This window comes from Ambystoma mexicanum, chromosome 2p (genome assembly GCF_040938575.1).
Source record: "Ambystoma mexicanum isolate Mex_15411 chromosome 2p, UKY_AmexF1_1, whole genome shotgun sequence".
Taxonomy (NCBI): Eukaryota; Metazoa; Chordata; class Amphibia; order Caudata; family Ambystomatidae; genus Ambystoma; species Ambystoma mexicanum.
In genome coordinates this window covers 1,255,434,240-1,255,447,805 of record NC_090923.1, presented here as the reverse complement: position 1 = coordinate 1,255,447,805, position 13,566 = coordinate 1,255,434,240, and positions in this window count along the sequence as shown.

Here is a 13,566-nt window from a genome sequence, read left to right as displayed (position 1 = left end):
GTGCAATATACATTTTTTCAAAGTAAAGTGAAGATCCTTCTGGAAAAGGGCACCCTAGAAGTCGTCCCCATTCACCAGATAAAAGAGGGTATTTATTCAGTGTACTTCCTTATACCCAAAAAGGATCTCATCATGCGCCCTGTATTACACTTGCCCCCAGCGCACAAGTACGTCATACTGCAAAAATTCAGAATGACGACACTGCAGGAGGTAATCCTGTTGCTGCTGCAGGGGGATTAAATGGCCACATTGGATATGGAATATGCATACTTTCATATTTCAATGTTGCCAGCGCACAGAAAGTACCTAAGGTTCATGATAGATGACACCCACTATCAGTTCAGGGTTCTTCCCTTCGGCATTGCCTCAGCTCCATGGGTGTTCATGAAGGTACTGGCGGTAGTAGCTGCTCACCTGCGCAGGCTTTCCTTCGCAGTCTATTGTTGCCTCGACGACTGGCTAATAACGGGGGATTTGTATGGAACATGCCTATGAAATACCAAGAAGCCGGTAGATCTCCTTCAGTCTACGGTTCTTGATCAATGAGAAAAAATCCAGCCTAGACCCCAGCCAAGTCAAACAGTTTCTGGGGGCTCTAATTCAGACCAAAGACGGCCTCTCCTTTCCCTCTGAGAGGGTTCAAAATGTGCTGTTCCAGATCCCTCACTATGTACCCAGTCACGAGGTGACCCTACGCAAAGCCATGCAACTGTTGGAGATGATGGCCTCCTGCACCTGCCTAGTTCCACAACCATGTCTGCGAATGCGCCCCATGCAAGAGTGGCTCTCGAGCCAATGGTGTCAGGCCAAGGGACAATGGGACGATCTAGTGGTTGTCTCGACAGCCCTCGTTGAGTCTCTGCAGTGGTGGTTGTTAGGCAAAGTTTGTATGCAGTACCCTTTGGGTGCACTACAACTGACTACATGTATAGGAAACCCAACCTTTGGTATAAGCTTGTACTACACAGTTTTGAGAGCGTGTTGAGCAGCAAGGCTTATCTCAAGAGGGGTCAATGTGAGCTGTAGGGGAGTTACACAGAGATTCACAGTGACAAGTATTCAAATAAACTCTTACACACAAGGTTTCTTGAATAAACAATTATTAATTTATCAGTCAGAGTAAGCCTACATCAGAAGGGAGCAATATAAAAAGTACCACACAAACACACTTCAATACTATTCACTCTTAGTTTCTAAATCAGAAAAGACCCTTTTGGGATGACCCACGGACACCACCTACACCATCAGGTGACTTCAATAGCTAGTGTGCTGGGGACATTCAGATCTTACTTTTTGCATTTAGAATACTGTTAGAAGTTGGTAAAAGGGAAAAGGTTATTAGAGCAACAAGAGACCACAAATATTCTTAAGCAGGCAAATACTTTTGGATCCCCTACGCAGAGTCATTCAGTATATAGTAGGCTAAGCCAAAGTCAATGGGCAAAAGTCTTATATAGGATGAAGCACTTCTGGTAGGTAAGTAGAAAGGTCTTTGCACAATGTTTTAGAAGTCTTTGAAGAAACGAAGAATCAAATGTAGGGCCACAAGCTGATTAGACTTGAGTAGTAAAAGATGCAAGCAACTCTACAATAAGAGGGAAGTTCTCTCAGACTTTACAGTACCTTTTGTATTGAAGAAAAAGTGCAGCAGATGGCTTCTGTTCCTGTGCAGCTCTGCAGATCTCTCTGTTCCTGGGCCTCAGTCGGGGCACAAGAGGGAGGACTTCTGGGGACTCCTGCACTGCAATGGGACGGTCTCCGCTCGCAACCAGCAATCTTTCCTGCAAGTGGCACTCCAGTGTTTCAGCTCCTCGCGGCTACCGCAAATAGCAACACTGTGGTTCCTGGCTGTCGAGATGGACTTTCCTTGCTTCTGGGATCCCGCACTCTGTTGAGGGGGCTCAGGCAGTCCTGCTTCCTGGGAGTCCAGAGGATCTTCCTGGAGCTCTTGGCCAGCTTAAAGGCAACGCACATAATCTGGTAATCCTCTCCCTGGCTATACAGTTTCCAGCAGCAACTCTGTGGAAATTCAGCCAGCTCCGAGAAGGATGTCCAGGTGGTTTACTTTGGAGTTGATTGGTCCCACCAACTCAAGGAGAGAAGTCGTCCTTGCAGGGGCTTCTCTGTCGATACAAATTCTGAGTTTCAGCACAGCAGCAGGCGTCCTCTTCAAGTAGTTCTTCGGCTCCTTCGTCCAGTGGTTGACTCTGCCTTCCAAGCCAAAAGCCTTGCCTTTTATTCACTTTTTCCCCATTAATTCCAGCCCAGCTGTCAGTCACCCAGCAGGGTGGCTGTTCTTGCCGGTCAGTCAGCCGGCCAATAGCTACAGAGTGCATTTGGGTCTCCTAGGAGATTAAGCACAGGGAGGTTCGGCACCTCCCTCACTTCCGCCCACCCCAGACACCCTGGAGCCAGAGGCGGGCTCCACTCGTTAAACCCACCAAAGACAAAGTGAACAATAAGACCAAACCTGGTTTGGCACGCAGAGTAAATCTCAAGGACCTTTCCACAACGGAATGGCGAAAAAAGAAGACTGGGCCATTTTGACAAAAATGCCACCCTTGGATGCTTTACTGCAGCTGCGAATGCAGCCCGCGGTAAATGCACACTACGGTAGTTAAAACGAAACCACTGCCACCAGCCATTCAGTGAGAAAAGGGTAACCTATAATTGTTACATGAGAAGCTAGACAAAGGGGATACTGGGAAAGCCCCTTCAGCACCCTATTGTAAGATAGTGTGTGCTGGGTCTATAAAGTTACAAATGTAAGTAAAGTCAATTTCACTTTACTACTATGTGAAACAGTAGTTTATCCCAGAGAAGGTATTTAAACCTTTGGGAAATCTGAAAGACTTCCCTGTGCCACTGCACTGAAGGTGCTGTGTGATGCAATGTAAAAGATGATGCCTATGGAGTTTGTCAGACTCCACAACCAAAAGAAATAGAGTTCAAAATCACTTTAAAATACATGTGTGTGAAAAAGGGTCTCTCTCTCCAGGTTAAAAAAAATCCAATCCTCAAAATCCAGCAAAGTTGCTGGGGGGTCTCTAAGGTGAAGGGAATGAGCACATTTCTGAGAATTCTCCTCAACAGTGGTCAAGGGACACACTCCTGCAAGGAAGCCACTCTCGCCACAGACTCGTCTCTGATGGAGTGGGGCCCTCACCTGCTTCATCAGACGGCACATGGTCCCCAGCAATAGCATCCAAACACATAAACTTGTTGAAGCTGCTAGCAGTGTTCAAGGCCCTGAAGACTTTCCAAACTCACCTCCAGGGGAAGACATTTCTAGTCCTCACGGACAGTACTACGTCCATGTAGTACTTAAACAAACACGGCGGCACTGACTCTCTAGGGCTGTCCAGACTTTCCCAGAACATGAGGAAATGGGCTCTCAAACACAAGATGTTCCTCCTGTCGCAGCACATTTCAGGGGAACTCAGTCTTCTAGTGGACATACTCAGCAGAGACTCCCCCCCCCACCCCACCCATAGAGCACGAGTGCCAACTACACAAAGACACTGTATTCAACGTCTTCGCAAACTGGGGCTTCCCAGAGATCAACTTGTTCGCAACTCTGGAGAACGCACAATGCCCAGATTACACCTCCAGGTACCCTCAGAACCTCTTGAAGGGGAACGGTCTCTGGATAACCTGGTTGAGGAAATTTGTTGACATTCCCCCTCCCCCCCTCCCGATTCCCCGGCGCAACAGGATAGTGCGCAAGATGCACCAAGAGCCTGTTGGGATGATTCTGGTAGCCCCGATGTGGGCCTGCCAACCTTGGTTCTCCCATCTCGTGGCAATGTCCGTCTCCCCTCCCAGGAAGCTGCCATGCCCTTACAACAGGCTGTCGCAAGACCAGGGGGAGACACTACATCCATTCCCTTAAACTCTCAACTTGGCAGCCTGGCTCCTGAGGTCATAGTTCGGGCACCTCCAACTCCCTCAAAGATGTATGGTCATACTCTGGGAAGCACGGAAACTCAACCGGCATTGCTACTCCAGCAAATGGAAACGCTTTGTCATCTGGTGTAATGGCAAAGGCATCAATCCTATTGAATGCTTTCCAACATGTATTGTCCTGTACCTAACCTGCCTGTTAGATTCAGGTCTGGTTTTCAATTCCCAAAAGGTCCACTTAGCTGTGCTTTCAGCTTACACTGTATCCCAGAAAAAGGTTTTGTGGTGGAAAATTCCAGTAATTAAAGCATATATGAAAGGGGAATGAGACGTCATACCCCCATTTCCAACCCAGCTCCCGGGTGGGACCTGAACGTTGTAATTACCTGGCTAATGGACCTCCCTTTGAACCAATGCACAAGGCTATCCTTAAAGCACTCTCCTACAAGACTGCCTTCTTGGTGGCAATCTCATCGATGAGGAGAGTTGGTGAACTGCAGGCCCTTTTCAGTCCAAGACCCATTTGTCATGATTCACAAAGATTAAGGTGGTCCTGCGCACTCGCCCACGATTTGCGCCTACATTTATTTCAGAGTTCCATGTAAACCAATCAATAGAACTACCCACCTTTTTCCAGAACCCCACTAACGTGGCAGAAAGAAGCCTCCATAACTGGATGGGAGGAGAACGGTTATCTATTATCTGAAAAAGACAAAATTAAGAAAAAAGTTTTTAGTTTCAGTGGCAGCTGGCAGAAAAGGGGACCCTGTCTCTGAATCAGTTATTTGAAAGTGGATTGTAAACTACATCACCACAGTGCTACACTCTTGCCAAGAGAGATCTTCCCTTTATGCCTAGAGCACGCGCTACTCTGGGCACAGGGGCTACCGTAGGGTTCATTGCAAATGTTCCTCTTGAGTCCTTTTGTAAAGCAGCAACCTGGAGTTCTGTACACACCTTTACATAACACTATTGCCTAGATACACAGGTCTGATTCCAGGTGGGACAAGCAGTGCCAATACATCTCTTTGCTACTGTTCCTACACACATACCACCACCATCTCTGGGTACTGCTCGCTAGTCTATGCACAGCATGTGATTCAACGCAAATTAACAAGCATCAGAAGACATGCATTACTCACCGTAATAGCATTTCTGATGATTGTATCTGCTTCGATTCACATGCGCCCACCCTTACTCCCTTCATGGAGTAGAAGGAACATAGACATCTTGCACCTTCTCTCTTCTGTACTCACTCATGCTGACTATAAGGCTCCCTCACTGCAGACAAAACACAATCGGAGGGACCTCGACGTGTGAGGGATGGTGGGTACAGTACACGTCACATTAGGGATAGTGTTACAGTCATGCCCATGTCAAAGTACCCTTTTGATCTTCGAAAGAAAGATGCAATACTCTGCGATGACCACTAGATGTCAGACTATGCACAGCATATGAATCTAAGCAGATACAATCATCAGAAATGCTAATACGGTGAGTAATGCATGTGTTATTGTTAGGCTAGAAGTTCATATGTATGCCACATCACCTTCACCCATGAGACCCCCAGCACTTTTTGTTGACTTGGGGATTTTGTGTCTGTTTGAGTGAGTGGAAACCCTTTTCCCCCATTCACCCTTTCTTTTGCTCTCAACTATGGGAGTCATTTTGGTGTCTCTCCAGATTTTATTTTTGGAGTCATACTTTCCTAGAACTTCCTTGGTATTTCTAATTTCCTTTTGCAGCACACAGCACTTTCTGTGCAATCCTTTGGGGTTCCCTTTTTGTTTTCAATGTTTTCCTTGTGTGAACTAATGCTCTGAAAGATAGAGGGATACTTTTTTTATTCTCTCTACATTTTATATTGTGAGATTGTTAGGGCAGTTTTTCAAAAGTCCTCAAGCGGCTCTATGAAACTATCCTACAGTCAATACAGTAAACGCCAGCTCTTAGTATAGACTTGTACTGCATACTTGGGTAGCGTGGACAGAGCAGTCAGGCTTATTTTAGGAGGGAGAGCAGGCTGTAGATGGGTACAAAAAACTGTAGCATATGTATGGTTCAAAGAAACACTGATGTATTTTTTAAAAGAATGGTTTATTGTATATATACACACAGGAAAGATAATTCTTTAGAAGGGTAAGTACTATTAGCATTCATGAACTCCATTCTAAAAAACAGCACAATACTTATGGTATGCAAATCAAAATATAAACCTTATTTAAAATAGCAGTATGTAGTTCAAGGTGAGTAAAAATAGTGATGCACATTTAGAATGGCAGTAAGCTATTAATGGGGAGTTAAACCACATTAGTTGACTTTTAGAAGGACCATATGTACCTCAAGGTAAGCAGACCCTCTTGGTAATAGGCAATGTTAGTTATTCTGTTTTAGGAATGCTGTAGTTATACCAACCCTGTTACAAGTAAGTACCTTGCAACACATAACGTATTCTTCTTTCAGGAATGATGCATTACACTCTGATTACATTTCAGAACAGACTTCAAAGTTAAGCAATAACTTGTGAATTAGTTTTCAAAGGGGCAATATGCACTTCATGGCTCAGTAAGAACTCTGCATACGCTTTTAGAATGGCAAAAAGCTATTCAAAGTGAGTAAAAACCTATTGGTAATAAACCCTTACACTTATCCTATTACAGGAATAGTCATACCAATGTTACTTTGCAGAAGAGTTCAACACAATTCTAAGATAAGTAAGAACTCTATCGGACTTTTCAGTAAGGCAGTAAGCAGTTCAAGGTAAGATCCTAATATTGCACATTTAGAATGGCGGCAGCTATTCAAGGTGAGTTAAACCGATTGGTAGTAGACTCTTCCACCTATTGTGTCACAGGAATATGTAGGTACACCAATGTTAACTTTGAAGTGTGTCCTCTCTTCTAAAAAGTAAGTAAATAACCGATTATACTTTTCAGAATGGCACTCAGCAATTCAAAGGTAAGTAAGAACCTATGAACACTTTGTAACTTATTCTGTTTTAGGAATTAAAGTTGCACACTAACTGTCTCCTCACTAATTCCCTGCCTAAAGTCTCCTCCTGGGTGGCTAGGGAAAGGCAGATGCTTTCTGGTCCTGACCGTGGGGGTGGTGTTCTGCAGGAGGATCACCTGGGAGGGAAGAAGGCCCAAGGGATGAGTGGACTCTCTGGGATGAGACGCAGTATTTGTCTTCTACGGAGGATGGCTCTGCAAAGTCAAAATATATAATTGCGTGTTGTAATAACCATCTTTTTGTTACACAAGATGTACATATAAGGCTGAGGTGAGTTCTGGTAAGGCCCCCAACCCACATAGTCTGCTGATACTTGCAATTTTGCAAGTGAAATTACTAAGAGCAGTACAATGTGCTCATTTGTCCCCTCTCCCCTGCACGCTTCCTGAAACCTGCCTCACAGGCGTCCGGATTGGTCCCATATATGACAACTCTACCAGGGCAGCCCCCCCCTGTCCGGCATCCCCTGTGGCTAAGGGCCACAAGGCAAGGGGCAGCCCCTAAAGAAGCTGGCCCAGGCTGGTGTGTAGGGGAAGCAGCCACCCACTAACATAAACCAAGCCCAAACTACCACCTAACCCTCATTTGCTCAGTTCCCATCACCTAGCTCATTCCCCACACTGAGCTCAAGGGGAAAGGACCAGCAGTGCTCCAACCCGAGTTCCAGTGTCAAACTCCTACCGTCCCCTATAACAATAGCTAAGACTTCCCAGTTGAAACCGCATTCAATGAGGTGGCTGCAAAGGCATAATTCCACCCACGAACAAGCCGTAGCAACCGGCTGCAGTACCCAGAGGCGTCAGACGAGGAAGAGACTGCTGTCAACCAGCACCAACGAATAAGGTAGGCGCAATTCTCGCACAATCACACGGGTATGAACTACCACTTTAGCACTCACTCCACCATACAACACTACCACCGGAAAGAAGTGCACCAACCACTCGCACCCATCAACAGCACGAGGAAATCTGCTCTGAAGACAAACTATTAATAAACTATCGTTTTGTGAAACCTAGGTCCCTGTCCCACTATACAGGATTTCTTATTTACTGCCTGACATTCTGTGAAAGCTAGGCCTTTCTCCCGTTATCTAGGTGTGTCAAATCCTTGTATCCTAATTCACTGCCTGCCATTCTGTGGAACCAGGGCCTTTCCCCAGTTATCTAGGTGTCCCAATTCTAGGTGGCTTAATTACTGCTAGTCATTCTGTGAAACCTAGGCTTTTCTTCAGTTACCTAGGTGTCGCAAATCTAGGTGCTTTAACTACTGCCTATCTCCTCCCCTTACTTTGTTCTATGTACTTACTCAGAATTGTCCCTGGACCTAGTATGATAGCAACCTCGTCTGTCTCCCCCCAGCACTATCTGAAATGTTGTCAGACCTAGTATGATAGTCACTTGTTTTGTTCCCCCCCCCCTTTTCTGCACCACTCTTTTGTTTTTCTTCGGCTCTACCAGAAATGTCGTCAGGCCTAGTACAGTAGTCGCCTGTCTGTTTCCATTCCATCCCACTCTCAACTTCCCTTCCTTATCTATCTCAAATGTCGTCAGGCCGAGTACGATAGTTAATTTCACATCCTTACTGTTCATGGCCTGTAAGAATGTCATTGTATTTTGCCTTGTTCCCTCCCTTGCCTTGAAGCGCTTTGAAACACATTCTGTATAGGCGCTATATAAATAACCTATCATATCGCTTGACATTCGCTGAAACCTAGATCCCTCTTTAAGATCCCACATTTTAAGAGGATTATCTCACTGTAAACCACTTTATCCCATTATCTGAAACCTCAGGGTATTCTACCAGTACCTGCCATCATTGAATCCTAGGCCCCTCCCGATACCCAAGAACACCCAGCAACCACTGAAAGCTAGTAATTACAACCAGAATCACTACCTCAGTTAACCAGGAACCCATAGTCCCCCCCCCCGCCCCCTCATAACCACCGCGCCACCCTTCCAACGCTTAGTACTCTGTGACAGTCCACCCATAGAAAGAGGAACACCCAAACCCACCCGACTGAGCAGACAGACACCCTCGGAGAGCATCCAGGTATCGCAACATAAGAGGATAAATCACAATATTATCCAAGCACAAGGCATGACAGGTGGGCAACTGCCACTGTAAACTCAATACCCAGAACTCCTACTACAGAGGACACAAAATTCCCTTCCGCAGAATTGGATGCCGACAAAGAGACCTGGAACATGGACTAACAACTACGAATATACAAACTGACCCACCTCCAGTAGAAGCGGTCTGGAATACAGAAAGCACCCCAGAAAATAAAACAATCAACAGAAAAAACATTCTAAGAGAAAAATCCCTATACCTCGCATTGTACCTTGCAACAACTACAGAACATTGACACTCAACGACTCTGGCATCTCCAGACAGGCAAAGAGTCTCCCCAAAAAACGGGGGGGGAAAAGACACGAGGACCAAAAAAGAGAAAGGGATGATGCCCACCCCCTCACTCCATATGTCACAAGAACAGAAGAGCACTTCCGACAACCACATCAAACCACAAGAGATGAAGAAGCTGTAGAATTCAACAACCCAACTATCAATCTAACAGACCGATTCAACGACGAAGCAACATTCACAGAACCTCAACCAACCAGCGTCGACACAGACGCACTTCAACTGAACATCCAGAAATCAAAACTGGGAACAACAAGAAACCGAAATACACCAAAAAGATCCACTGCCATCCAATCAACGCTTGGTCAATGTCCAAACATGCCACCAAAATCTACGAATTCCAATGTGACGGCGGTATCGACATATTATTCGTAACTGAAACATGGCTAGATGACAACTACAAAATCACTCAACTGCCTGCCTGATTACTTCAAGTGCATCCAAGCAAACTGGAAAAACAAGAGGTGGCGGACTGGCAATAGTCCACAATGAACACTTGTAAATTAAACTCGAAGACCCACTAAAGATAAAAAACTGCAAATCTCTAATCCTTCGCTTATCAACAAACCACAAAACATACCTGAAATTTATACTGGTATACAGACCGCCAATTTATGATGCGACCTTTGGAAACGCCTTCATGGAAGCAATCCCTAACCTACCCATCGAGCAAAATCACCTGATTATCCTCTGTGACTTCAACATTTGGTTTGATGAAGAAACTACAATCACACAAAAATCACTAGCCAACCAACTAGAAACAATGAAATTAAATCAACTAGTCAAAGGAGAAACCCACACGGCAGGACATACAGTAGACGCAATCTTCACCAACAAAAATCTCATTACCATGGCACCACCAATTCAGATCCTCTGGAGCAACCACTTCCTCATTCCCTTTCTCATCACGCTGGCCACACCAATAATCAAGCAACTGGACAAGCCGTCGACCATCAGGAAAAGAAACTGGAGAACCATCAAAAACTGCAACTTAACTGAACTTCTGGAAATTGGCAAACTACAAGCCACAACTATGGATGAAGCTGACCTCGACAAAAAAATAGTACTTCTTCACAACTGGACAACAATGGACTAGATCGCCAAAGAAACTGTAACGCTCACCTGATTCCCGCAGAGGCGCCGGTCTTGACTGGGTGAATGCCGTATCTTCAAAGGTGATGTGTAACACACGGTTGGCTCTTTGGGCTGGACCTCTGTGCACTGTATGTCTGACTCGAAGAGTAAGATGTCTGCAGATAGAAAATATGGGATTAATGAACTGGGGTTATTGGGTGCCTCTCTCCTCTTCCCTTTCTCTTCTCCTGTAGAACCCCAAAGGTTAACGCCCTCACCTTAGGTAAGTGAACGCCGAGCTCTCCATCTGCCTCGGGGCAGGGTGCCGTAACCAGTTTCTTCACTGGATAAGGGTGCAGGCCTCTTGACCTCAGAGGACTGCTGTCCGTCGTTAACTGCACGAACGGTAAGTTCTGGGCACTTCAAATGTCTTAAAAGTCTTTTGTAATGATATCTCTTGTTTTGCAGGGTTCCGGAGATGGCGGATGGCGGGCTGATGAGAGTTGAGGATCGAACCCGCGTGAGGAATAGAAGCGCCTGGAAGCACGTAAGTAAGCGCTTGTAGCCTGCTTCACGATGCGCACTAACTGTCCCTTTTATCTTGCAGGTACAAGTTCGGAGCTTTAGAGAAGCTGAAGGGTGCTGGAATACCCACTGGATTCGGCGTGGGAAGGAGTAATGGCACGTGAGTAATAAAGTTGCCCAATGTCTTTAAACGCACCTTCTTTTGTCTTTCAGATGCGGGATGCAGCGCCGAAGGCCTCCGGAGCGTGCGAAGAGCTGGTAAGCTTTTGTCTTTCAGATGCCGGAATGCAGTGCGAAGACCTCCGGAGCATGCGAAGAGTAGGTAAGCCTTTGTCTTTCAGATGCCGGAATGCAGCGCGAGGCGTTGGTGACAGCCGATGGACCAGGTAAGAGATGCGCTGCCACTGAAGACCGTAGTGCTAACCTGTTCTTTCTTTGTCTTTACAGGTGCTGCTGAAGACTGGATTCCAGGATGGTAAGCCTTTGTTCCCTTAGGCCCAGGATCAGAAGCAGAAGACACGATGAGCGTTCTGCTGCAGAGAATGCAGAATAACACAAAGCAAGATTCATCCATCGGGTGTGGTTTAAATAGCCTCCTGTAGTGCTTAGGTGTCTCCTTCCACAGCCACGCCTAGGTAAGAAAAGAGTTCCTGCTTTCCAGAAGAGTTCCAGTGTTCTGAACCTAGGGAGTGGCTCCTGCCCCACCCAACAGGAAAAGTAGTCCCAAACAGAAGAGGATCAGGGGTTCAACTGGCAGGTAAGTAAGCAGCATGGTCTGCTGCAGGTAAGTCCACCCAAGCATTATGAGCCCGGCGCTTCCAGCGCTGGGACTGGGCATCTTTATGAGCCTGGTGCCACTGGCGCCAGGACAGGGTCCAAAAGGTCCCAATTGGGACTGGCTGGCACTCGGAACCGGGGTTATGGGTCTGCTTCCAAGAGAGTCGGGCAGGTCCTGATCTTTTGGAAGCAGAGATCATGACAGAAACACCTTTTACTCCATCATGCAAAAGCGCAACAGCAAAATTGTTTACCCCGCTACTCAGCGCCATAAAAAGGAAAAACCATAAACTTGAATGACCATGCAAAGAAATTGAAATTCCAACAACATATCCACTCATACAAAAAGGAAATACCAATAGCAAAAAGAAAATACTACGACAGTAGAATCATCAAAGCACCAAACAACCAAAAAGGACTCTTTAAAATCTTGAATGAAATAAAAAATCACACTCCAATACCATTTGAAGAAACTATGCAATGACCTTGCAGACCATTTCAAAAACAAAATAATCACCATCCAACAGACCATACAAAGCAGACCATGCGACCGCAATTTGCAACCCATTCGTACGAGGAATGCCCAAACAAACTCTGAAGCTTTCCCCAAATATCAGCGCAAACATTTGTCAAACTGGTAAACAAAAGCAACAAAACAGGCTCCCCGCCCCCCCAGACATATACAATTATTCAAATCAGCATACATCAAGCTGCTTCTCAAGGACACAGCAGCAAACGTGGAGGACCACTCCAATTACAGACCTACCTCCAACATCCCGTACCGAGTGAAACTACTTGAAACATACATCTATAGAATAACCCAAAAATTCATAGAAGAACACTGCCTATTGGACTAGGCACAAGTAGGTTTTTAGACCAATGAGTAGAACGGAAATAGCACCTCTCTCAATCTGGGATGATCTAAAGGCAAACGCAGACTCGGACAATAGTACTGCTCTCATACTTCTAGATCTCTGCACGGCATTCATCAGGAGATTGGAAGAAATTGGAATCACTGACTGTGCCTTACTATGGATCAAATCCTTCCTAACAAACGGAAGAGAAGCCATATGGATCAAACCTTTAAAACCCAACCCAAGAGAATACTCATGGAGAGTACCACAAGGATCGTCGTCTTCCCAGTTATTCAACATTTACCTGGCAGAACTAATCAAGATCATTAAAAGACATGGGGCCTCATTACAAATCAGGCGGTCCCGAAATAACGGTGGCCGTAAATCCGCCGCCACCGTTGTTTCCGGACCGCCTGATCCCGACTCCTGCAGACGGGAGGTGATGGTCCCGCCAGGTTTGACCTGGCGGGTTTAACACCGCCCGCCTGCAGGCGGCCGAGGAAACACCGGCAGCATTACGAGATGCTGCCGGTGTTTCCATGATCCCCATTCCCATTGAGTCCCATAGGACTCAATGGGAATGGGGATTAACACCATTCCGCCTCCGTGATTCCCGGGAAACCGGGGTTGTAATGCCCCAGCAATTCCAGGAATCACGGAGGCGGAATGGTAATACGAGTCCGGCGGTAACCGAGGCGGTTTTACCGCCTCGGTTACCGCCGGACTCGTAATGAGGCCCATGGCCTCACTTGTTACAACTATGCTGACAACACACAAATAGTCTACAAAATACAAGACACACAAGAAGAAAACACGTCATTAGAGAGCTGCCTTCATGAAATCTACAGCTGGGTGAACTAACTACCTCAAACTCAACCCAGGCAAAATGGAAATAATGATCCGCTCTAAAAACGAAGAAAACAATCACTACATCCCCTGGCCAACAGAACTTGGTAGAGCCCCAGCCCATCGACGACTCTAAAAACCTGGAAGTCCTGAT